General features: G+C 34.6%; 1 protein-coding gene and 1 long non-coding RNA gene across 9 annotated transcripts in view; one reads left to right on the top strand and one right to left on the bottom strand.

Moving 5' to 3' along the window:
- The window catches only part of METTL15 (methyltransferase 15, mitochondrial 12S rRNA N4-cytidine), a 372683-nt gene that overhangs the window by 309351 nt on the left and 37260 nt on the right, over positions 1 to 26072 (bottom strand). The window lies entirely within an intron of this gene.
- Positions 107 to 25350, top strand: LOC309667811. Its single transcript, XR_014267975.1, has 2 exons — positions 107 to 7013; positions 7048 to 25350. It is a non-coding gene; the product is annotated as an uncharacterized lncRNA (long non-coding RNA).

Genomic DNA, 26072 nt, shown 5'->3' with positions numbered 1-26072 from the left:
CATAAGGAAACAGAAGCTTTAAATGACACAATAGACCAGGTAGATTTAATTGATATTTATAGGACATTCCATCCAAAAATAACAGATTACGCGTTCTTCACAAGTGCGCACGGAACATTCTCCAGGATAGATCACATCTTGGGTCACAAATCAAGCCTCAGTAAATTTAAGAAAATTGAAATCATATCAAGCATCTTTTCTGACCACAACGCTATGAGATTAGAAGTGAATTACAGGGAAAAAAACGTAAAAAACACAAACACATGGAGGCTAAACAATACGTTACTAAATAACCAAGAGATCACTGAAGAAATCAAAGAGGAAATCAAAAAATACCTAGAGACAAATGACAATGAAAACACGACGACCCAAAACCTATGGGATGCAGCAAAAGCAGTTCTAAGAGGGAAATTTATAGCTATACAAGCCTACCTAAAGAAACAAGAAAAATCTCAAGTAAACAATCTAACCTTACACCTAAAGAAACTAGAGAAAGAACAAACAAAACCCAAAGTTAGCAGAAGGAAAGAAATCATAAAGATCAGAGCAGAAATAAATGAAATAGAAACAAAGAAAACAATAGCAAAGATCAATAAAACTAAAAGCTGGTTCTTTGAGAAGATAAACAAAATTGATAAGCCATTAGCCAGACTCATCAAGAAAAACAGGGAGAGGACTCAAATCAATAAAATCAGAAATGAAAAAGGAGAAGTTACAACAGACACCACAGAAATACAAAGCATCCTAAGAGACTAATACAAGCAACTCTATGCCAATAAAATGCACAACCTGGAAGAAATGGACAAATTCTTAGAAAGGTATAACCTTCCAAGACTGAACCAGGAAGAAATAGAAAATATGAACAGACCAATCAGAAGTAATGAAATTGAAACTGTGATTAAAAATCTTCCAACAAACAAAAGTCCAGGACCAGATGGCTTCACAGGTGAATTCTATCAAACATTTAGAGAAGAGCTAACACCTATCCTTCTCAAACTCTTCCAAAAAATTGCAGAGGAAGGAACACTCCCAAACACATAATATGAGGCCACCATCACCCTGATACCAAAACCAGACAAAGACACTACAAAAAAAGAAATTTACAGACCAATATCACTGATGAATATAGATGCAAAAATCCTCAACAAAATATTAGCAAACAGAATCCAACAACACATTAAAAGGATCATACACCATGATCAAGTGGGATTTATCCCAGGGATGCAAGGATTCTTCAATATATGCAAATCAATCAATGTGATACACCATATTAACAAATTGAAGAAGAAAAACCATATGGTCATCTCAATAGATGTAGAAAAAGCTTTCGACAAAATTCAACACACATTTATGATAAAAACTCTCCAGAAAGTGAGCATAGAGGGAACATACCTCAACATAATAAAGGCCATATATGACAAACCCACAGAAAACATCATTCTCAATGGTGAAAAACTGAAAGCATTTCCTCTAAGATCAGGAACGAGACAAGGATGTCCACTCTCACCACTATTATTCAACATATTTCTGGAAGTCCGAGCCACGGCAATCAGAGAAGAAAAAGAAATAAAACGAATACAAATTGGAAAAGAAGAAGTAAAACTGTCACTGTTTGCAGATGACATGATACTATACATAGAGAATCCTAAAACTGCCACCAGAAAACTGCTAGAGTTAATTAATGAATTTGGTAAAGTTGCAGGATACAAAATTAATGCACAGAAATCTCTTGCATTCCTATACACTAATGATGAAAAATCTGAAAGAGAAATTATGGAAACACTCCCATTTACCATTGCAACAAAAAGAATAAAATACCTAGGAATAAACCTACCTAGGGAGACAAAAGACCTGTATGCAGAAAACTATAAGACACTAATGAAAGAAATTAAAGATGATACCAACAGATGGAGAGATATACCATGTTCTTGGATTGGAAGAATCAACATTGTGAAAATGAGTATACTACCCAAAGCAATCTACAGATTCAATGCAATCCCTATCAAATTACCAATGGCATTTTTTACAGAACTAGAACAAATCAACTTAAAATGTGTATGGAGACACAAAAGACCCCGAATAGCCAAAGCAGTCTTGAGGGAAAAAAACGCAGCTGGAGGAATCAGGCTCCCTGACTTCAGACTATACTACAAAGCTACAGTAATCAAGACAATATGGTACTGGCACAAAAACAGAAACATAGATCAGTACAACAAGATAGAAAGCCCAGAGATAAACCCACACACCTATGGTCAACTAATCTATGACAAAGGAGGCAAAGATATACAATGGAGAAAAGACAGTCTCTTCAATAAGTGGTGCTGGGAAAACTGGACAGCTACATGTAAAAGAATGAAAGTAGAACACTCCCTAACACCATACACAAAAATAAACTCAAAATGGATTAGAGACCTAAATGTAAGAGTGGACACTATAAAACTGTTAGAGGAAAACATAAGAAGAACACTCCTTGACACAAATCACAAGAAGATCTTTTTTGATCCACCTCCTAGAGTAATGGAAATAAAAACAAAAATAAACAAATGGGACCTAATGAAACTTCAAAGCTTTTGCACAGCAAAGGAAACCATAAACAAGACGAAAAGACAACCCTCAGAATGGGAGAAAATATTTGCAAACGAATCAACGGACAAAGGATTAATCTCCAAAATATATAAACAGCTCATTCAGCTCAATATTAACGAAACAAACACCCCAATCCAAAAATAGGCAGAAGACCTAATAGACATTTCTCCAAAGGAGACATACAGACGGCCACGAAGCACATGAAAAGATGCTCAACATCACTAATTATCAGAGAAATGCAAATCAAAACTACAATGAGGTATCACCTCACACCAGTTAGAATGGGCATCATCAGAAAATCTACAAACAACAAATGCTGGAGAGGGTGTGGAGAAAAGGGAACCCTCTTACACTGCTGGTGGGAATGTGAATTGATACAGCTACTATGGAGAACAGTATGGAGGTTCCTTAAAAAAACTAAAAATAGAATTACCATATGACCCAGCAATCCCACTACTGGGCACATACCCAGAGAAAACCATAATTCAAAAAGACACATGCACCCGAATGTTCATTGCAGCACTATTTACAATAGCCAGGTCATGGAAGCAACCTAAACGCCCATCAACAGACGAATGGATAAAGAAGCTGTGGTACATATATACAATGGAATATTACTCAGCCATAAAAAGGAATGAAATTGAGTCATTTGTTGAGATGTGGATGGATCTAGAGACTGTCATACAGAGTGAAGTAAGTCAGAAAGAGAAAAACAAATATTGTATATTAATGCATGTATGTGGAACCTAGAAAAATGGTACAGATGAACCGAGTTGCAGGGCAGAAGTTGAGACACAGATGTAGAGAACAAACGTATGGACACCAAGGGGGGGAAACTGCGGTGGGGTGGGGATGGTGATGTGCTGAATTGGGTGATTGGGAGTGACATGTATAAAGTGATGTGTATAAAACTGATGACTGATTAAATAAATAAATAAATAAATAAATAAATAAATTGCAGATAGTTTAAAAATTAGTATTTGAAAATGAAACATTTAAAGTACAAAAAGAAAATATAAGTGAATATCAGTATAGTTCTAGAGTGGGGAAGATCTATCCTAGCATGAAAACAATGACCAAAAAACATAATCAAATGAATGGAAAACAGATTGTGTTTCATAAAAATGAAAATTTCTGAGACATACACACAACAAACCTATAAAGATAATGTAAAAATAAATTTGTAAAACTAGGTGAAATATTTTCAGTGAATATGATTTGAAAGTATTCATGTCAATAATATTCAGTTTTTGTCTGAAATGACAAGATTAACACCTAAAATTTTTTTATATGGGCACATTAAAAGTAACACATGCATATAGACTATATTAAAATGTTCAACTTCAGATCTAATAAGGGAATGTAAGTTAAAATAGAAATAATGTGCTCTTGATAAAAACGAGTATTAATATTTGCACTGATAATACTGCTGGTAGAATGTCAATTGGTAGGTATTTTCTGGAGGTCGATTTGGTAACATGTACCGAACACCATAAAATGTACATAACCTTTGGTCTACGTCAAGTAATTAATACCAATGTAATAATTACATAAAGCAGTTAGTAATTTTTCATGAAACATCGTGAACAATAGCAAAAATTGGAAACAGTGAATTTCTAACAGCAGTGAATTGTTTAAATATGTGTTGTATATTTTTGCAAGAGAATACTGTAAATGCACTCTTTATTCATATTTGTTAACATGAAAAATATTAATGATACAATGCTACATAAAAAATGTTGTTTTAAGAGTAGTATATATGTATCAGAGTTTTCAGAATGCCATAATCCTGAATAAGCAACCACACTGATAGTAAAGATTTCTCTTAGCAGATGTTTGGGCAGGCAAAGGAAAATAGAAGCAAATTAGGCAGTCAAGCATCAAATTACTTCTACCTCTAGGGAAAGTGAAAAGCAAGTAACTTGGGTTAAGCATTTCTTGTCTTGAAATCAGAAGCACTGAAGCCCCAAATCTTTCTTTTTATGGCTGAGCAATATTCCATTGCATATATGTGCCACATCTTCTTTATCCATTCATCTGTCGATGGACTAGGTGGCTTCCATGTCCTGGCTATTGTAAATAGAGCTGCAATGAACATTGTGGTACATGACTCTTTTTGAATTATGGTTTTCTCAGGGACTATGCTTAGTAGTGGGATTACTGGGTCATACTGTAGTTCTATTTTTAGTTTTTTAAGGAACCTCCATACTGTTCTCCATAGTGGCTTTACCAATTTACATTCCCACCAACAGTGCAAGAGGGTTCCCTTTTCTCCACACCCTCTCCAGCATTTATTGTTTGTAGATTTTTTGATGATGGCCATTCTGACTGGTGTGAGATGATATCTCATTGTAGTTTTGATTTGCATTTCTCTAATGATTAATGATTTGAGCATTCTTTCATGTGTTTGTTGGCAATCTGTATATCTACTTTGGAGAAATGTCTATCTAGGTCTTCTGCCCATCTTTGGATTGGGTTGTTTGTTTTTTTGATATTGAGCTGCATGAGCTGCTTGTAAATTTTGCAGATTTATCCTCTGTCAGTTGCTTCATTTGCAAATATTTCCTCCCATTCTGAGGGTTGTCTTTTCATCTTGTTTATGGTTTCCTTTGCTGTGCAAAAGCTTTTAGGTTTCATTAGGTCCCATTTGTTTATTTTTGTGTTTATTTCCATTTCTCTAGGAGGTAGGTCAAAAAGGATCTTGCTGTGATGTATGTCATAGAGTGTTCTGCCTATGATTTCCTCTAAGAGTTTGATAGTGTCTGGCCTTACATTTAAGTCTTTAATCCATTTTGAGTTTATTTTCGTGTATGGTGTTAGGGAGTGTTCTAATTTCATTCTTTTACATGTAGCTGTCCAGTTTTCCCAGCACCACTTATTGAAGAGACTGTCTTTTCTCCATTGTATATTCTTGCCTCCTTTATCAAAAATAAGGTGACCATATGTGCGTGGGTTTATCTCTGGGCTTTCTATCCTGTTCCATTGATCTATATTTCTGTTTTTGTGCCACTACCATACTGTCCTGATTACTGTAGCTTTGTAGTATAGTCTGAAGTCAGGGAGCCTGATTCCTCCAGCTCCGTTTTTCTTTCTCAAGATTGCTTTGGCTATTCGGGGTCTTTTGTGTTTCCATACGAATTGTGAAATTTTTTGCTCTAGTTCTGTGAAAAATGCCATTGGTAGTTTGATAGGGATTGCATTGAATCTGTAGATTGCTTTGGGGAGTATAGTCATTTTCACAATGTTGATTCTTCCAATCCAAGAACATGGTATGTCTCTCCATGTCTTTGTATCATCTTTAATTTCTTTCATCAGTGTCTTACAGTTTTCTGTATACAGGTCTTTTGTCTCCTTAGGTACGTTTATTCCTAGGTATTTTAGTCTTTTTGTTGCAATGGTAAATGGGAGTGTTTTCTTAATTTCACTTTCAGATTTTTCATCATTAGTGTATAGGAATGCAAGAGATTTCTGTGCAGTAATTTTGTATCCTGCTACTTTACCAAATTCATTGATTAGCTCTAATAGTTTTCTGGTAGCATCTTTAGGATTCTCTATGTGTAGTATCATGTCAGCTGCAAACAGTGACAGCTTTACTTCTTCTTTTCTGATTTGGATTCCTTTTATTTCTTTTTCATCTCTGACTGCTGTGGCTAAAACTTCCAAAACAATGTTGAGTAATAGTGGTGAGAGTGGGCAACCTTGTCTTGTTCCTGATCTTAGTGGAAATGGTTTCAGTTTTTCACCATTGAGGATGATGCTGGCTGTTGGTTTGTCATACATGGCCTTTATTATGTTGAGGTAGGTTCCCTCTAGGCCCACTTTCTGGAGAGTTTTTATCATAAATATGTGTTGAATTTTGTCGAAAGCTTTTTCTGCATCTATTGAGATGATCATATGGTTTTTATTCTTCAATTTGTTAATATGTTGTATCACGTTGATTGATTTGCATATATTGAAGAATCCTTGCATTCCTGGGATAAACCCCACTTGATCACGGTGTATGATCCTTCTAATGTGCTGTTGGATTCTGTAAAAACTTAGACTTTTGATGCCCTTCACCTAGCTATTTTACTTTGGCAAGAGTAACAGGTAAGATTTATTAAGTGTATATTCCATGCCAGGAAGTTTTCTAAGGTGGTGTTTTATACGAATGCTTTAGTTTATTTTTTACAAAAACCCTACCCAGTACTATCATAACCCCATTTTACATGTAAGATAACGATCTCACAGAGGTAAGGTCAATGGCTCAAGGTCACATAGGTAATAACTAGAAGCACTAGCCAGGTCCACTTGGCTACAAATACCAGACACTATACTACCTCTTAAGATTAGATATCACATGATGTAATACTATACAGTAAAAGACAATTAATACTGTAGAAGAATTGTGGATGATAACAGTAATATCAAATACTTATTTAGAACAGGCAGTGTTCTAAATATTTTCCTTATTTAGAATAGGCAGTGTTCTAAATATTTTCCAACATTAACTGATTTAACCCCTATTATACTCCTATTATTTTATAGATGAGGAAACTGATGCACTGAGGAGTGGAGTAACTTGCCCAAGGACACAGTAAGTTGTAGGGCCAGGATTCTAACCCAGACACTCTGGCTCCCGAGTCATGCTTTTAATGAAGACACAATAGAAAAAGATATTTAAATTTTTTGCTAAAGTACAAAAAAGTATGAATAGTATGATTCCAATTCTGTAAGAAAAGAAAAATCATATAAACACAGAAAGAGTTTGGAAAGATATATGCTAAGAGAATTAACAGTGGTTATCCTGAATTACAGGGGATAGTTTTGGTCTCCTTTAAACTCCTCTGTATTTTTAGAATTTTCTAAAATTAATATATATTTCTTTTGAAATGTCTAAGTACAACAAACATTTTCAAATCATGATTTCCTTCCACCACTATCACTATTCTGATCTTCATTACCTTCTATCTATTAACTAATCTCCCCATGTCTGGTCTTCTTTCCCACCTGTAAACTCCATACTAGCACTAAATTAACCTTCCTATAACAAAAGGCCGAACTTCGATTATATTATCATCATCTGAAAAAATATATGCCTACATATATTTGTTTACCCATTTATTTTCTATTTCCTTCACCAATATGTGTGCTCTTTTCGGGTAAGAAATTTTCTTGTTCATCAAGAACAGATACTGTATGGTGCTACTGCAATGATCTAAGAAAAAGATGGTAGTGGTGTAGATTAGGGCAAAGCCCAACAGAGCAAGTCGAAACAAATATACTTGAGACATATTCTAGACTTAAATTCAACAGAGCTTAGTGATTATTTATCAGGTGCTGGGAGTAAGAAAGATAGGAATTCAAAGGTGATACCCAAGTTTTTTACTTGGACAATTGGTTGGCCATACCATTCACTGAGACATAAGGAGGTACAGGTTTGAGAAAGCTAATAAAGAGTTGTTTGGAAAAATTTTAATAGGTGCCTGCAAGAAATCTAAAGAAAATCTCCAAAACAGAGACAGACATATGATTTGAGAGTTAAAAATGGATGCTTTGAAAAGAGAGGTAAGTTAGGAATGGATATCTGAGTGCATATTTCATAATGTATATATTATACTAAATTCTAAATAGTATTGCATATTTCAGTAAATTCCAAATAGATTCAACATTTAAAGGTAAAAAATAAAAACACACCACATTAAATAAAACTTGGTTATAAAAAAATGAAGCGGGAAAGTTCTTGCTTACTATGACTCAAAATCCAGAAACAATCGTCTTTAAGCAAAGTCAAAAGTCCAATGTTAAATGGGGGGAAATATACTAGCAACTTATATTACTAACAAAGAGCAAATCTTCTTAATATATAAAAAAGACAAAGATTTGTAATTGCTTGCATATATATTAAGAGTCTCAAGAGGGTATATAAGTTACAAAGATATTAATTATTACCTTTTTATAATTAACGGAGAATTCAAATATTTAAATTAAAAATGGTAAACTTTTAAAAGTATAGTAGCTAGATAGTGAGAAGAGGAAGTATAAAATAGGAAGAGAAAAGGTGCTAGAACCTAGGAAGAAATCCCAAAGGACTTTAATATGTAAGAACAGACAAAAATTAAAAATACAGCAGAGACATCAGAATGAACTCATGTTTAACTTAATATAGATAAACACAGGTTACATACAGAAATATTTATAGATATGTGTATATAAACAGGTTAGTATACACACACTTATTTCCCTTCATTGTTCTGTCAGCTGAGTGGGCAAGGACACCCAAGTAGCATTGAACATACCTAGCACCCAGAAATTGGTTTCCAATATCATTCTCCAAAAAAAGAATGGATGCTTCTAGTACTCAGGCAGGACACATACAAAATGAATCTGGAGCATTTCTAGTACTAGAAAGTAAGAAATTACTAAATAAAAAAACAAAAATCAAAAACCTTAATGGAGGTATGTCAAAGGGACACAGGAGCCAACTGAAAGAGCTACCAACAGCCAACTAAAACAATTTGAACAAAATAAATACTGGATTATATCCCAAATATAAAATAAATATCCACAAGTCCATACTGATATAAATAAATGACTGAACAAATAAAAAATAAGGAAAAAGAGAAAAATATTCTATGCAGAATAATTCCAAATAGTTTATGCAGATACTCCACTCCCAAGGAAGGGAGCATAACTCCCCCCGTACCCTCCTCCCCAACTGTGAGCTGCACGTAGTGACTTCCTTCTGAAAGTTACAACATGGAGAAAGGAAAAAGAGTAAGTTAATAATGGTGGAATCTAAAAATCCTAACTCAGTCAGGTGAAATTTAAATCAACAGTGTTAAACCATGTTGATAGTACTTGCTCTTGACATGATGTGATAAAAACAACACTTTACCTCTGTGGCCTTCCTCCCCAAAACCCATGAGCTCAGTCTAACCATGAGAAAAACACTAGACAAATTCCAATAGACAGGTATTCTACAAAATACCTGATTAGTAGACCTCAAAACTATCTAGATCTTCAAAAACAAGGAAAGTATGAGAAACTGTCACAGTCAAGAGGAACCTAAAGAGACAGAACAACTAAACGTAATGCGGTATCCTGTATGAGACTCTGGAGCTGGAAAAGGACATTAGGTAAAAGCTAAGAATATCTGAATAAAATATGGACTTCAGCTAATGATACTGTACCAATACTGGTTTATTAATTATAAGTAATGTACCATATTAATGTACAATGCTAAATAATATGGGAAACTGGGTGCAGGTTACATGGGAACTCCCTGCAGTATCTTCACAAATTTTCTTTAAATTTTCAAACCTCTTTATAAAGCCTAGCTTCAGAAGTCTTTAAGATTCTTCATGTTCAAATCAGCTGCCCTAATCACTCATTAATTTCTTCTACACAGTTTCATAATAAAGATGCAAACTAAAGTAAAATACCAAAAGTTGGAAAGGAGGGGAAAAAAAGCAATCAACAAAAGAGATTTTCTTCATAATTTGCTCTTCTTTCCTTAGGCTGAACAATTTTCTCACAGTCCAATACTGCTATTTTCTGTTTATTTCTTTCAGAAGTGCATATAGGTCTGATACTGGAAGACAATCAGAAATCAAGAACTGTTCTCAACTCCTTCAGGAGGCTGGTAGTATCTAACACAGTGTCTGAGACAATGGAAAAACCAACTAGACCTCTCTCAGCATCAGTCGCCTCATCTCTAAAACGAGCATTTAATATCTACTGGGCCATTATGAAGATAAAATGTAAAACAGAATGTAAGGCAGTTAGTAGAATGCTGAAACATGGTATAATAAATGGAAACTATTAGGAATAATAGGAAAGTAGAAAATAGTGATGGAGTAAATAAAGAAAATTTGTATTCTCTAACACAATAAAAAAGTAAAAGGGTAATAACATGAATTTTCATCATCAAATTAGGGACCTGAGATACAGCTGCTATGATGCTTTTGAAAGTATTATATTCAGTAAACTAATCATCCCCAGTATAATACAAGCTACCAGAACAATATGAAAAAAGGAACTGATCTAGTTATGCTCTCTTAAAGTAGATAAGCTCCAGTTCATTTAGATGGGCTTTATGATAAAATTGTGCTGCACACCTTTAATTAAAAGCAGATTACCAAAACTGAATAAAAACATAAATATATTTGGAAATTTAATTGCTTTAATCTATATTTATGATCTGAGGAATGTAGACTTTCTTATGCTACCTAGAATCCCAAATATGCACTAAGGAAGAAAGCAGTTCATTTTATGCTGTAACATGTTGCAAAGGTAACTATCTTTCCAGATAGTCTGGCCAAAGTGTATATTTCTTAGTAGGAAATACTTCTTCATATGCCTAGAAAATATAATGAAAAAGAAAAGAAAAGGCAAGACAAGGCAGGGCAGGCAGGCAAAACACAGCACCTTAGAATATTTAAGTTTCTTCATTTCCAAAGCCATGTTTGTTTTGTGATGAAAGATAAAATTGCATCTTCCTGAATCAGATATATTAATTTCTATGATTATGGTCAAGGTAAATTTAAAAAGAGAAAACATTTGAAAGTTTCTTAAAATATGTAAATACTCAGTCATGAAAATACTAAAGAAAGAAACCTTAAAGAGTGAGGTTTTGAGTTAGGAACTTTACTACGTCACTATATTTAGCATCACTCCAGTGATGCTAGTTTGCTAATGATAAGAATGAATTAATAAAATATCACATAGTTTAGAATATTATTCATTCTCATTACTAAAAACTGAGATTAAAATAATCTCAGAATTACCTACAGTCAGGATAAAGTTCTTAATCTCGTTTTTCAGTTATGTAAAAAAAAATCTAAGAACATTTGGCAAAACTTTTCACATATATTTTCTCTTATGAGCCTCACAACAATACAAAGGGGTAGGTAATATTGTCTCTATCATGCAGATGAGGAAACAAAGGCTGAAAGAAGTCAAGACACTTACCTAGTGTCACACTACAAGTCACATAGAGCCAGGACTAAAGTCAGTTGACTTCAAGTTTAGTGTGCTTCGCATACTTCAACTGTCATTCTTTACTTATCTTTCTCTCATTTTAAAATTAATGCACATTCCCTAAACTCGATTTAAGAAGTTTTATTAATAAATAAAAAAGGTATAAACTCCCCAAAACAAAGATAAGAGATGTCAATAACTGTTCAAATGACAGTGCAAATAAGTTGTCAGAGCCTAAGAAGCTGAAGTAGGTGCCAGCTTCCTTAGAAGGTGGGGAAAGAGATAGGATAGAGAAAGCAGAAGCAGTTGTAATCTGCATAGGGGCAGTCAGAGCCCATCTTTCCTCCCATTACCCTTTCCAAGAGATAGGAAATACATTTTCTAGAGAAACAGTCCAAACAGATCTGGGATGCAGGTCATGAGGCACAGAAGAGGGCAGAGAAAGGTGCACACTGAAATCAAGGCAACTGAGCACAAGTCCTCATCCTGTGCCCAGAGACCCCAGGGACTCTCCTCTACTCAGCTCTGAGCAGGTGGGAGATGGGAAGATTCTTCTCTAGAAAAACTGACCAGCCCAAGAGAAAAGACTCAGCGCTACTGATACTTGAATTCTCCCAACAAAATAACCAGATCTTAGATTGGTCACGCCCTACAGAAGCCCAGTGAGCCCCATGCCTTACCCTCACAATCAGAGCAGCCCCACTCAACCACCCAAAGACAGCCCAGGGTCACCAGAGTGGGAGAAAATCGTTAGCAAACAAACAAGCATGAACTTTGCTTCTGCTCAGATTTTAGGAAATATGCTCAGAAATCACTTTATTTAAAACAATCACTACTCTGCTGCAGCAGTAAGAGAACAAGTAGAATTATTCTCATCTGGTAGGAGTTTGCACTGAATTTTGGAAATCATACTTTTTCCAAAAAACACTTATATCGACTTCAAATCATTAATATTATTAACAGTCGTAGATTTATGATTAATGTAATTATCGAAGATTTCACAAACCTAGTTACTAACTTAGACCAAGTTTAATTTTAAAAAACATTATGTTTGGGACTTCCCTGGTGGTGCAGTGGTTAAGAATCCACCTGCCAATGCAGGGGACAGGGGTTTGATCCCTGCTCCGGGAAGATCCCACATGCCGTGGAGTAAGCCTGTGTGCCACGACTACTGAGACTGCGTTCTAGAGCCCAAGAGACACAACTACTGAGCCCATGTGCCGCAACTACTGAAGCCCGCGTGCTCTAGGGCCCACGTGCCACAACTACTGAGACTGCGTGCTGCAACTACTGAAGCCCGCGTGCCTAGAGCCCGTGCTCTGCAACAAGAGAAGCCACCACAATGAGAAGGCCGCGCACCGCAATGAAGAGTAGCCCCCACTTGCCACAACTTGAGAAAGCCCGTGTGCAGCAACGAAGACCCAACACAGCCAAAAAATAAATAAAATTAAAAAAAAAAAAGAAATGGATGCTGAGGACAGACCAATCAGCCATACCACCACAGGGAGCTTGTTGGAACTTCCATTTCACAGATAAGGAAACTGAGATTCAAAAAATTTAAGTGACTTGCACAAGACTTCAGCGTTAAATAAATTGAATTACCAGGAATAAAACCTAGGAATTTCTAAAAAAAAAAAAAAAACCAAAAAAACCAAAAAAAACAAAAAAAGACGATTATGTTCATTATTAAAGTAAATGACTAAAAAAATTTTTTAATGTAATAGAAATCACCTCCTCTGATTCTACAGCCAGTAATTTTAGTATATCACCTTTCAGATCTACAAACCTACATCAATGTTTTAATGGCTGTATAGTATCCTTCTATATCACATTTGCCTTGAATTTATAAATTAATTTTTAAATGTACTTTATAGAAGAACGTAAGTAGGAAAAACCCTTACATTATAAATATCAGTTTTAAATCTGAAGCTTTCAAAGATTTGAACAGTCAAGAAAAGAAACATCTGGAGAATCTTTCTTCCATGAAGTTTTCAAAACACATAAACTGACAGCCACATCTGACTTTCCTTGAACCCTAATATCCACTTATACAATCCTTTGAATTCCTCCTCAGAATTCACTTGCTAATCTACTCTCCGCTCTACATTGTAACAGTGATTGCATTAGTTAAATTCTCAGAATCATTCACCTAGATTACTACATAAGCATTTTCATTAATTCTACCTGTCTCTCCCCATTTTGGTCTAATCTCTGCTTTGCCTTTTGAAATATCTTCTTAAGAAAACAAATCTAATAAGCATGTTACTCCCTGTTTAAAAAACGCTAGTGATTGCCTTGTTGCCTACAGGTTAAAGTCCAAACTACAGTTGTCCTTGGAGGAAAGGGGTTGAGGATGGAACTGTGAGTGTTTGTTAAAGGGGACTTTAGTTGTATCTATTAATGTTTTATTTCTTTAAAAAATTAACTAAAGAAAATTAAGACAAAATGTTAATTCAGGGAGACGGGAATATGGGTGTTACTTGTACTACACTTTGTGTTTTTCTATATTTTAGAATTTCTCTTTAAAAGAAGCATTACTGGGCTTCCCTGGTGGCGCAGTGGTTGGGAATCTGCCTGCCAATGCAGGGGATATGGGTTCGAGCCCTGGTCTGGGAAGATCCCACATGCCGCGGAGCAACTAAGCCCATGACCCACAACTACTGAGCCTGCGTGTCTGGAGCCTGTGCTCCACAACGGGAGAGGCCACGACAGTGAGAGGCCCGCGCACTGCAATGAAGAGTGGCCCCCGCTCGCCGCCAACTGGAGAAAGCCCTCGCACAGAAACGAAGACCCAACACAGCCAAAAATAAATTAATTAATTAATTTTAAAAATAAATAAATAAATAAAAGTAGCATTACTTGGATTACTGACTCTAAAAAAAAAAAAGTGAAAGCAAGAAGATTATGCTTCTTAGTTATCCTACCATATATGACCTACATAACCAAAATTTCTTATTTTTATAGAATTTTTTTCATTTCTAACTTATAACAGTAATCACTTGCATTCAGTTTATATTCACACCCACGTTTCTCAACTGGTCAGGCTGAGGGTGTCATTGTCTTTTTTTTTTTTTCCCCCAAGACATGAATGCCTGAACATAGAAGTGCTCCATAAATATGTGACAAAGGGAAGAAAGGACAGAAACAGGATGAGAGGGGAAAAGGAGGAAAGGAAGGAGAAAGAAAGAGTAAAAAAATTGATGTGAGTATAGGAATCTTTCCTCAAATGTAGGCAAAAATTAAAGGTTTTAGTTTTCATTATGATTGGCACATTACAATCTTCTAGAATATAAAGGATTTTCAGAGATAGATGGTAACCAGTTTTTCTCCATGTTTTCAAGACCAAAATGAGGAAATAAAATCATTTAAAAAATTAACATACATTGGATAAAAGAAAATCTAAGTAGCAGATCACGGTGATAAGATACTGAAATAACATGTAGAGTTTTAACTTGTTGTTAAAGTATAAATTTGATTTTTTTTATATCCAGCATCAAACAATGTCCTATGGGGGTGAATCTCCCAGTGTGGGCTTTCTTGGAAAGAAGTGTACTCCATCTCCTCAGACGTAAGCTGCAGGTACCAGATGATCCCTTCTGCTCTCATTCCCTGGCAGTAAGTGACCTGGATTCAGACAATTACATGTTCCACCTGGGATTTTGAAGGAGTAATGCTAAAATGCAGGGACACTTAAAAAGTTATGCATGCGGGGAATTAGTTATGTATACCACTAGACTCAGAAAACACTGAAATGATTATAATCAAGTTTTTCAAAGCAAAAGACAATCATATATGTCTAAATTTGGGGAAACAACTATAAACTATGGCACAATGACTGTGTTACTCTCTTTCAAGCAGAAACATACGTATTCTTTCCAGATAAATACATTCTACAGTACCAATGCTGGAATTAAAATGGTGTTTATAAGGTAATCATAAACTATGGGATTAAAGGCAATGGTGAAGTATTTCTTGTTTTATGATCTCAAGAGAATGATCACATCATCATAACGTCACCCTCTGAGTCTTTTGGTTTAAGTAATTGTTTTGTTCATAGATAAGCAGTTTTTAAATGCTTGTCTTGGTTTTAGATCAGTAAAGATACAATAGTGAGGCTTTGTGTGTGTGTGTGTGCGTGTGTGTGTGTGTGTGTAATAAATTAAATGTCAAAATAAAGTACCAAGGAAATACAGTGATTTCATTTTGGCAATGATTAATCCCCAAGGGTAATTAATGTTTATGTTTAAAGAGCTATATGTATGATATTTTGATGTATGTGTTTTATTCAGACTTTACAATTACCTCTTCATATTTAATTTTTTTAATAAATTTAAGCCCATTAGAAAAAAAATTTTGGCTTTGTTCTTTAAAAAAAGAGCCTCTCCTAAAGAGAGATAAATTATAATTTGGAAAATGTATTAAAATTATAATAAATAATAAATATTCTAATAAAAGATGGGATATATGCTAGTTGCGGCAAGTTTTCAAATTGAGGTTCTTATTTTAATGGACAAGGAAAAGGCATCCAGACAACAGAAAGTAATGAACACTGAAGAATTAACAAAACAGCTCACTCAATTTTAGTTAAAGATAATTAAGTTCCTAGAGAATAAGCTATTTTGGGTCAGGTGATTCTGGGAAAAAATTATATAAACAAAATTATTTTACCTAAGTCACTAAAGGTGAGAAAATGCATTTGATTGTATGTATGCTACATGTATGATGATTGTGTGACATGTATATGCTACATATATACTTTGTATATAGTTTTATACATAGTTACATTAAAAAAGCATCATATTAAAATTAGATAACCCAGTAACAGCATGTGGAGAGAGTCATGAGAAGAGAAATCTGGAACAGATTTCAAATGACAGCAAAAGCAGTGCTGCCGTGGAAAGAAGTTCTGGCAACAGGTGCGGAAAGATGAGCACATGGGAAGGCAGCCATGAAGCCTGACAGAATTCTGGGAATAAAATAATAATATTTAGAATTTATGCCATACTTTTTTTTTCTTCAAGCATTTTACACACATCAACTAATTAATCATCAAAACACCCACATGAATATTTCTTCCTCACTATCACACCCAGGAATGATGTTACTTTTTCTTAACTACATAATACAAATCATACTTAAAATTTTTTTCACTTTTCACACTAAACTTTTCTGCAATATTTGCCTTTACATCTAGAACTAATTTAATCATAGCTTTTGGTATCTTCAACAGATTCTATTGCCCCAAACAAATCCAAAATTAGATTGCTTGTTTCCAACAGATTTCCTTTGAGAGTGACATCAGGATTTATTAAAAGAATGGATACACCATGGTTGCTAAGGTTCACATTCAATCTGATAGAGTATATTAAAGTTCAGAATAGGTATTGGGCAAATAAATAGAATATTAAAAACTTCCAGAAATTCTGAAAAAAAAAAAAAACATGCTCAGGTAATTTTCTTGGACTTTATAACATTACTAAATGACTATTTTCCAAGACTTACTAATCACCAAATCCAGTAGCCTTTTCTAAAATGCTCTTAAGTCTGTGATATTAACTACCACACTTTTGCCCTTGGCCTTCCATGACAATGTACACTCTAATTTACTCTCTTCATTAACTGCTATTTCTTTCTTTTAACTGCTGCCTTTAAAATGAATGAGCCCCTCAAGAATCCCCTTTGTTGGAAGTGGGTTCTTGAGTCAGATTGCCTGAGTTTGTATTCAAACTCTTCCACTTACTAGCTATGTGAACTAAGGCAATTTCTCTTGTGTGTTAGTTGTTCCATCTGTAAAAAGGAGATGTTGGTAATAGTTGTACTATACCTATTTTATAGGGGTTGTGTGAGAAATATGTGAGAAAATATATGTCAAATAGACATACAGTGCATGGCACATAATAAACATGAACAAATGTAAGCAGTAATGATGTTGTTAATTTCTATTATTACTATTATCCTCTTTATTTGTAATATCATCTAATCTTATAGCTTCAATTATTCCTACTTTGCAAACGATCTTCAAAAGTAAATCTTGTTGATGTAACCTTTTTCTAGAACTCTAATTCTCATTTTCAACTACCTGCTGAATGCTCCATTATCGTGCCCTGCCAACAGCGCAAATTCAATAGGCACCAAACTGAACTCATCACCATCCCATCGTTCTGATGCTTTTTATCTAGTCGTAGAAGAATTTCAAAATACAAGTTATATTTCATTACTATACCACCCTAAGTTACAACCTAGACAATTATTTTAATATTACACTTAAAATAAGGCCCAACTCATTTTCTCCAATTTGGCAGTACATAATTTGTCTTCTCACGTTTTCCTACTTTGACTAAAGTTATTACACTTTTACTTAAATCTAAAACTAAGAAATGTGGTCTGTTAAAACTTATTCTAACACACTTTTTATTCTAGTGTCTTTTTGTACATTAACTCTTTCAACTTACTTTCTTGTATGGAATGACATATAATCTCTGTTATCTCTTAACTCCAAACTTTCACTATATTGTTGTTTTCTAACATTTACATATAATGGTTAATGTTTACTATGATTCATTTCCCTTTTTTTTTTTTATATTACAGTTAGTACATTACATTGATTTTTTTTATTATATGTATTTGGTTATATGTTCAGAATAAGAAGGGATGATACAAAACATTCATAATAAAAAGGGGATGTTAGGTCTGATAGAATTGAGAATCAATGTACTAAATGAAGAGCTACATCAGGGAGTTTTATTGACTTGCTGGGTTTATTAAAGGAAGGAATGGTTTGTTTATTTTAATATTTTGACCATTTAGTACATTTTATTTACAAGGGGTAGGGCAATGATAATCATTACCATTATCATACTACTTTGCATATGCCTATAGTTTATAATTATTGCAAAATCTCACTCACCATATTAATTTCATATGTACATATTCTATGCCAGAATTAAGTATATCAACTCCAGTATTTTTTTAAATGCTTTTAGAAAACAACAAGGGTCACTTTTAAGAAGCCAGTGTCACACTAAGAATAAATTCAGCAGATCGGTATACAACCATAGACTTATTTATAAAAGACATCAAGGAAACCATTCTTAAACAGATTAAATTCTACAAAAATCCTAAGTCTGAAACTTAAGCCAGATCATTAATTGTAGAATCCTACTGTCTTAACACAAGCAATTCTGAAAGTAGTATAGTAACCTGATATTAAGAGAAAGATCATGCCATCATCTCCTCCTTGATTACTTACCAACAACAGACCTGTAGTTAAGAATCATTATGTCTTTCATGAAATGAGGAAATGGGGGTTTATAATTTCAGGAACAAGGGCTAAATATCATTTCTCTTATATCTATCACAGATTAAACAACCATGTTTTTTCAGAAACGATTTAATGTGTCTGTTTTTGTAGAATTTTGGTAACAAGGACACTTTCTATTCTTTTATTTGTGTTTGAAGGCCAGTATCTTCTGGGTGGAGCCATCAGATTTGCTGGCTAAAGCTACCAGAGGATAAAAATAATTGTCTATACTATCATTTGTAAGTTTTTCAGTAGATATACATAATTTTATAATAGAAGAGGGGAAATAAATTTGTCTACAGGCAAGTTTGACAACTCATAAAAATTATTTTTTAGAGTTTCTATCATTTAATAAGATGATCTTGTACAAATGTTTTTTGGTTGTTTTATTCCCTCCCCCTTCCCTGGGAATAAAGCACTGATAATTTTTAACATTTCAGAAAGAAATAAGAGTGACTTAACAAATCTAGAAAGTGATGACATAAATGTTTATGAGCAAAGATATTTATCTATTTGAAAAGGTCATTTTTAAAGACTTCAAATATTCTATTGTAACGAATATCCACAGTCACGAAGAATTATGGCATACTGTACTGAAGATACACTTTCCTAATACATTGAGATCTGTTAAAAACCATAAACATAAAATACATTTATGACATGAATAGAAAAATGAGTTTCTAACCATTCTAGCTATTTTGAAGATAGAAAATGTTTCCATGTTGTATATGCCTTAATAGAAATCTCAGGTCTTCATCTCTTTTTTCTTCTTCAACTAGGTACCATTCCAAGATCATGTCTCCCATAAAGTACAAGGGATGAATGAGATTGTCTATGAGGTCCCTTCCAAATCTAATTTCCTATCCTAGGGTACACTTTAGACCCTAAAGAATAAGAGTAATAACACATTAGACACACATAGGAACACACACATTTTTCCAAGCAGAATACCGTTCCTGAAGAGGACCTGGAGCTTATTTAGTCCCTCATACAAAATAAATGAAATAAACAAAGCCCAAGGATATAAGGTAACCTACCTAAGATGACATAACAAGTTAACAGCAGGGCAGAAACCACAAATTGCTAACATTTACTGTGAACTTACCACCCTGTAAGGTAGGTATTATTACAAAGCACATTTTATAAATGAGAAAGGTGAAGCAAAGGGAAGGTAAGTGGCTTGTGTAGATCATAAAGTAACAAGTTAGAGGGGGAACAGAGGTTTGTCCTCAAATAATCTGCTTCCAGAGCCTTGTTCTTAACCACTATGCTGGAATCTGCCTTTTAATTGCAAGTTGGATCTCCTAATTCCCTTTCCAGCTCCCTTTACGGGAGACTTAATAAATAAAAATTCCTGCTTGAAAATAAGATAAACTTTGTTCTTATGAGTTACACAGAAAAGAATCAATAGCAGAAACATCAGATAAGAATCCTAGTTTGAAACTTCAAATAGCTCCATTATTTCAACTGATATTAGATATTTATATGAAAATGCAAATGAGTCAACTTATGGAGATTAACAGAGGATCAAATTTTAAACCAGAACTTTCTCAAGCACTATTAATTTCTGCACTTAGCTCATGCTTGCAGCTTTACCACATGGAAGTTTGTTAAACGAGCCTAACGATTAGAGCCTCTGTCCAGAATCATTCTAAATTGGGACCTTAATTGTTTCTGTTTCATAAGTCAGTGGGTGTAATATTTTATCTGTTGGATTTTCTAAATGCCAGTTCCATCATGTTCTGAGCACACTCTTTTGCCCACTCAATAGACTGGGTCATCAAGAAAAAACTTTGGGATAACAGGATAATGAAATTTTCTAATTCTTTAATTATTCTCTCTTACAAGCAACCAATAGACTAATGTTTTCATGGGCTTATCTACAACCCTCTCTCTCTCTCTCTTCTCTCTCTTCTCTCTCTCTCTCCCAATTTAACCAAGCCCAACTGTATAAATCACACATTAGAATATTTATTTTTAAAAATTATTTTCCAGAAAAAAAAAAGTCCCCCAAAGGCTGTAAATTAAAAATAAATAAATAAATAAAGGTTTCATAACATGTTTTTTTCCCTTTTGCTCTCTGGGTGAACTGTCAAACTATAAAAAGAATGTGGTATGACCACCATATGGCTAACACTAAAAATATAAACAAATCTCTTTCATCAAAATTGACTGGAACGAAAAATTTTTTATCCTGAACCCCACTTCCTTCCTGCCATCCATTTGGAAATGAGAAATGAATTCAACAGAGGGGAGGTTACAAGGCATTTTAGAAAGCAGCTTAGGCATAATGCTTGTGAACTGGAAGGGAACCAGCAGTGTGGTGCAGCAAAAAGACATGCATAAGCTTTGAGGCCACATAAAACTAATTCTATCACTTCCTTGCTCTGTGAAGTTGGGCAACTCATTTTGCTTCTCTAAACCTAAATTCACTTGTCTAGAAAGTACATAAAGTAGCAAGTGTGGCCAAGGGGACAGAAAGAAACTCTAAATGTCTTGGGAAATAAAAGCAGAAATACAGATACAATAACCAAGGTTATATAATGTGAATAAAGTAGAGACTCATGCCACGGGCTGACCCTATTTCAGAGGCAAATAACTATACCGCTAATTGAAATCTGAAGAAAGAGGGTGGGATCAATAATAACAGAGGTAAAAATTAGAAATTAAAGATTCCTTTTCAAGGGGGAGTACAGAAAATACAGGTCTTAAAGAACAGCCATAAACCTACTTGCAATTCTAAACTTGTTGAGTGGCGACACAGAAATTTACAAGATGCAGGAGGAGGGGTAGTAATTCAATGAACAGTCATTGAGTGAGGCACTGAGTTAAATGTTGGGAAAATATAGAGTAAGCATGACCTCTCCAGTTTAAAGAGGAAACAGGTAAGTTAGCAGACAATTACAAAAGTGTAGTAAATGACATCCTGGAAGAAAGAACAGTGTAATAAATGCCACCATGGAAGAAAGAAGGGACAGAAGCATGTGCAAGGTAACAGAGACCCAAAAGAACCTCATAGGTCTGATGTGGATGGCAAGTAGGGCATGTGAAAGAAGAGGAGGTTGACAATGTAGAATGGGCCGGGTGGTAAATGAACTTGTACATCTGCCAGGAATTTACAGTCCATTAAACTGAAAAGTAATATGATCAGATGTAAAGCTAAATCCATTTAACAGCAAAGTGGAAGATGTACTGAAAGTAAGTGATAAATTAAGAGGTTCTTGCAGTCATCCTGGTAAGAGATAAGAAGGTGGTGAGGTGGTATTTTAAAGTGGGGGACGGGTGAAAAATATCCAATCAAGAATACCTACTGGGTTTTGAATTCACATACCAACCAAACAATTATATAGTAGAATATTTAGAGCTATAAGTTTGTTTTTAATTGAGTTCCAAATACTTATTTTGAACATCAGGTCCAAATATTTGTCTTGTGAAAACAAATAATTTCTTCCAATGAAAAACTTTCATCCACAAAAAGCACATCTCAAACAGGGAAATCTTTTCTTATTACCTATTTTTTGATCACTGTTCTTCTGTCTGAACAGATGGGAAATTCTTCCTCTTAATCCAACTGAGGGCAGAAACTTCAAATGGTAAGAACTTTCTGGCATGGTTTTACAAAGAGTGCTTAACTCTATTCCAACAACATCATGTGGGAGTATTTCAGCACAGGTTGGAACAGTTTCAGGTTCATCATTACCTCCTGAGAATACCTTTGATAAATAAGGCCTTAAAAGAAAGTAAGGCTAAAGTCTCAACTCTCCTGAATAGATAGAATTATTCTCTTCTGCTTTCAACATTCCAACCCTTATGGGTAGAACTCCCAAACTGCTGATATCTAGAAATGATAGCAATGTATGCCCGTCCTTTATAATGAAATTATATAAATGTTAGGGAGTTTTTGTTTCATTTTTTTCCTCAGGGGGTGTGTAGGGAGAGGATCTTTCATTTTTTTAAATCATCCCTACTTCAAATTCAGTAGAGGTATTCCTAAAGCACCTTTCCCAACTCAATATCCTCAAGCTTCTCTTTTATTTTTGTTCTGTCTCCAACCTCTCCATATCCAAAATAATAGACATTGGTTTATTTGTGTGTTTGCTTGTGGAAGAGGTGTTAGCGAGAAGATACTAGTCCAATTCTTTTGCTCCCATAATATCTCTAACACAAATCCACCTCAATGCCGTGAACCAAATAGAGGTAATAAGAAAGAAGAGAGAAAGAGGCAATAACAGGAAAGGGAAGACAAAAGAACCAATAATAGTAAAATATGGACCAAGCTGAAGAAAGACCAGTGCTATACTAGTGTAGTATAATTACCAAACTGAAAAATTAAAATTTTTCTAGTCCAACTACTTTGTTGAAATTTTGATGCAAAAGAGCACTGTAGGAGATTGGAGGGTGTGGGAAGAAGAGGGACTGATTAAGCATTTCAAACCTAATCTGGTAAGGAGTTTAGGACTGCCTGCCCAAGAGATTCATCCTAAGCAATAATAGGCCTTTAATCTGTATATTTAAAATTTGAAGAGGCTACATTGCTCCTAGGTGTGTGAAGAGTATAAAAGTAACAGATATTACCCAACTTCTTTTTCTAAATTCCTCAGTTGTCTCAGTGAGTAGTTTCCACTTGTAGGAAAGTGGAAACTACTTTTCTTGCCTCAGAATTTTATTTATTGACTCTCAATATGAGAAATGCAAATGTACTTTAAATGTGCTTTAAGCTCTGTTTTGCTATCGTGCTTTTTTGTATAGGTCCTTTCTCTAGTTAAAATAATTTTTCTGTTGGAAGCAGATGAATCCTGGACAGTCATTTACTAGTTTGGTTTGGGTAACCCATCAGAAATACTCCAATCAAATAAGAGGTGGCCCTACTCTCATATTATCTTTAAGCCATCCTCATCCACTACTTGCCTAACCCCCCAAAATTATACATTTTAAATCTAGAATCATACCTTTAAATAATTACCTAATTCAAAACAATTATTTAATCTATAATAGACACAGTAGCCTGGAAGGGAAGGTGATCTGCAAAGTCACATAGAGTTGGGACCAGAACCCAGGTCTCCTGATTTCCAGTCTAAAACATGAAAGCTACAAGAATGGCCCTGGCTAAGCTTCCTAGACGAGAAAAGATTGTGTGGTTTCACCAACCCACCTCCCCACCCCCTAACACACACACCTTGGCTACATCCATATTCCAGTACATTTTGTCATATTACTGTCATCTCCATATGTACCAAGCACTGTTTATGAAATGCTTTATGAACAATGTCTAATCATCAGAAAATCCTGACATAGGTTCATCAGAGTAGAAAAGGCTAAAACAATCAGAAGGCTGAGACTGAAGCAAAGAAGATGTGCCGGTAACAAAGCATCAAGTTACTTGAAATAAATTCAAGTGTTTAGGCTAAATAAACAGCAGGATAGGAAAAGTGAAGCGTATTACTCCCCTGCCCAAAAGCTATCTTACCTAGCAGCGTCTTAGCCTGGCGGTAAAATTGCTAAACAACCTGGCACCAGTCCACATTTCTAATCTCATCTTCCATATCCTTTAATGCAGTATTATACTGCTTTGGGTCCCCTTTATATGTTATAAATTCAGTAAGTTATGAATTAATGGCTTTTTTGTCACTGAGATCATAGGGTGCTTAAAAATACAGAGTATGTAAACTCCCTAATGGCCACTACAGTTCTAAAAACATAACACAAACTCAAGAATACTTGCTGACAGGAATGATGACAAGTACCATAGGTAAGAAAGGAATAAATTGAAAAAGACTGCAATAAAATCAGTATACTGAATGCCTTGGTGACTGAAGAAACATAGTCATCTATTGGCCAACAAGAAGACTGGTAAGAAGAAGCTAGTTTAGCTTAGGTATAAAAAGCCAAAGACTTAGGCAGTCTCTTTTGTACAGAAGTGCTAAGAATATGGCTCCAGAAACAACATTATTAAAATGAAGAACATACAGTAATTGGGAAAAGTGTGACCAAATATTACATGATTAAATAATCCTGACAGAACACATAATTTCTAAGTAAACTGACTCCAGATTTAGAGAGAGGGCAAAGGGAAGTGGGGAGAGAAGAAGAGGGGAGTCAGGAAGTAAAGAGATAAACAAGAAAAATAGCAGGGAATGGAGATTTACTCCTTCTTAGTGAGTCCTTGAGGATGAAAAATGTCATACCTTTGAAGAGATCAGCATAAGATATGGTAATTAGGCTCCCATAATCTCCTGAACTTTAGATGTCATAAAATGCCAGAAAATGGAGTTTTTCCTTTGTAATTTATACATTACTGAGAATTCTCTAGCTGTTCAGAATCTCTAATAAAACTCCAAACACCCAGTTAATAAGATTCAAATATCACAATTTTGCTAGCAAAAGAGGAAAAACTATATACCAAGATATGACTCAAGGAAAAAAAAAAAGACAAGGAATTGGTAAAGTGGTGTGGCCAAGCCATGAGCAAAAAAATAAAAATAAAATGAGGTTGGATAAGAAGATTGAAAAAAAAAAAAATCCTTTAGGTGGGGTTGGGGAAGAGTGAAATAGGTGAGGGAAACTAAGGTACAAACTTCCAGTTACAGCATAAATGAGTCACAGGGATGAAATGTACAGCATAGAGAATATGGTCAATAATAATATAATATCTTTTATGGTGATAGATGGTAACTAGACTTATCAGGGTGATAATTTTTTAATGTATAGAAATATCAAATCACTATATTGTGTAACGGTAACTAACATAGTGTTGTAGGTCAATTATACATCAGAAAGCAAACAAAAAAACTCATGGGAAAAGAGATTAGATTTGCCGTTACCAGGGCCAGGGGAGGGGCGGTGCTGGTGGGGGCAGGTAACTGGATGAAGGCAGTCAAAAGGTACAAACTTCCAGTTACAAACTGAACAAGTACTAGCGATGTAATATACAACATGATTAATATAATTAACATCACTATATGTTATATATGAATGTTGAGAAAGTAAATCCTAGGAGTTCTGATCACAAGGAAAAATATTTTTTCTGTTAGTTTGTATCTGTATGAGATGACGGATGTTCACTAAACTTATTGTGGTAACCACTTCATGATGTATGTAAGCCAAATCATTATGCTGTACATCTTAAACTTATACAGTGCTATATTTCAATTATATCTCAATAAAATTGGAAGAAAAAGAGAAAAATCTGTGGACCCTCAGAAAGGTTAAACTCTAACTGGTGATA

This window comes from Balaenoptera physalus, assembly GCF_965194825.1.
Source record: "Balaenoptera physalus genome assembly, chromosome: 10".
Classification (NCBI taxonomy): domain Eukaryota; kingdom Metazoa; phylum Chordata; class Mammalia; order Artiodactyla; family Balaenopteridae; genus Balaenoptera; species Balaenoptera physalus.
This window is presented reverse-complemented; position numbering and strand designations above follow the sequence as displayed.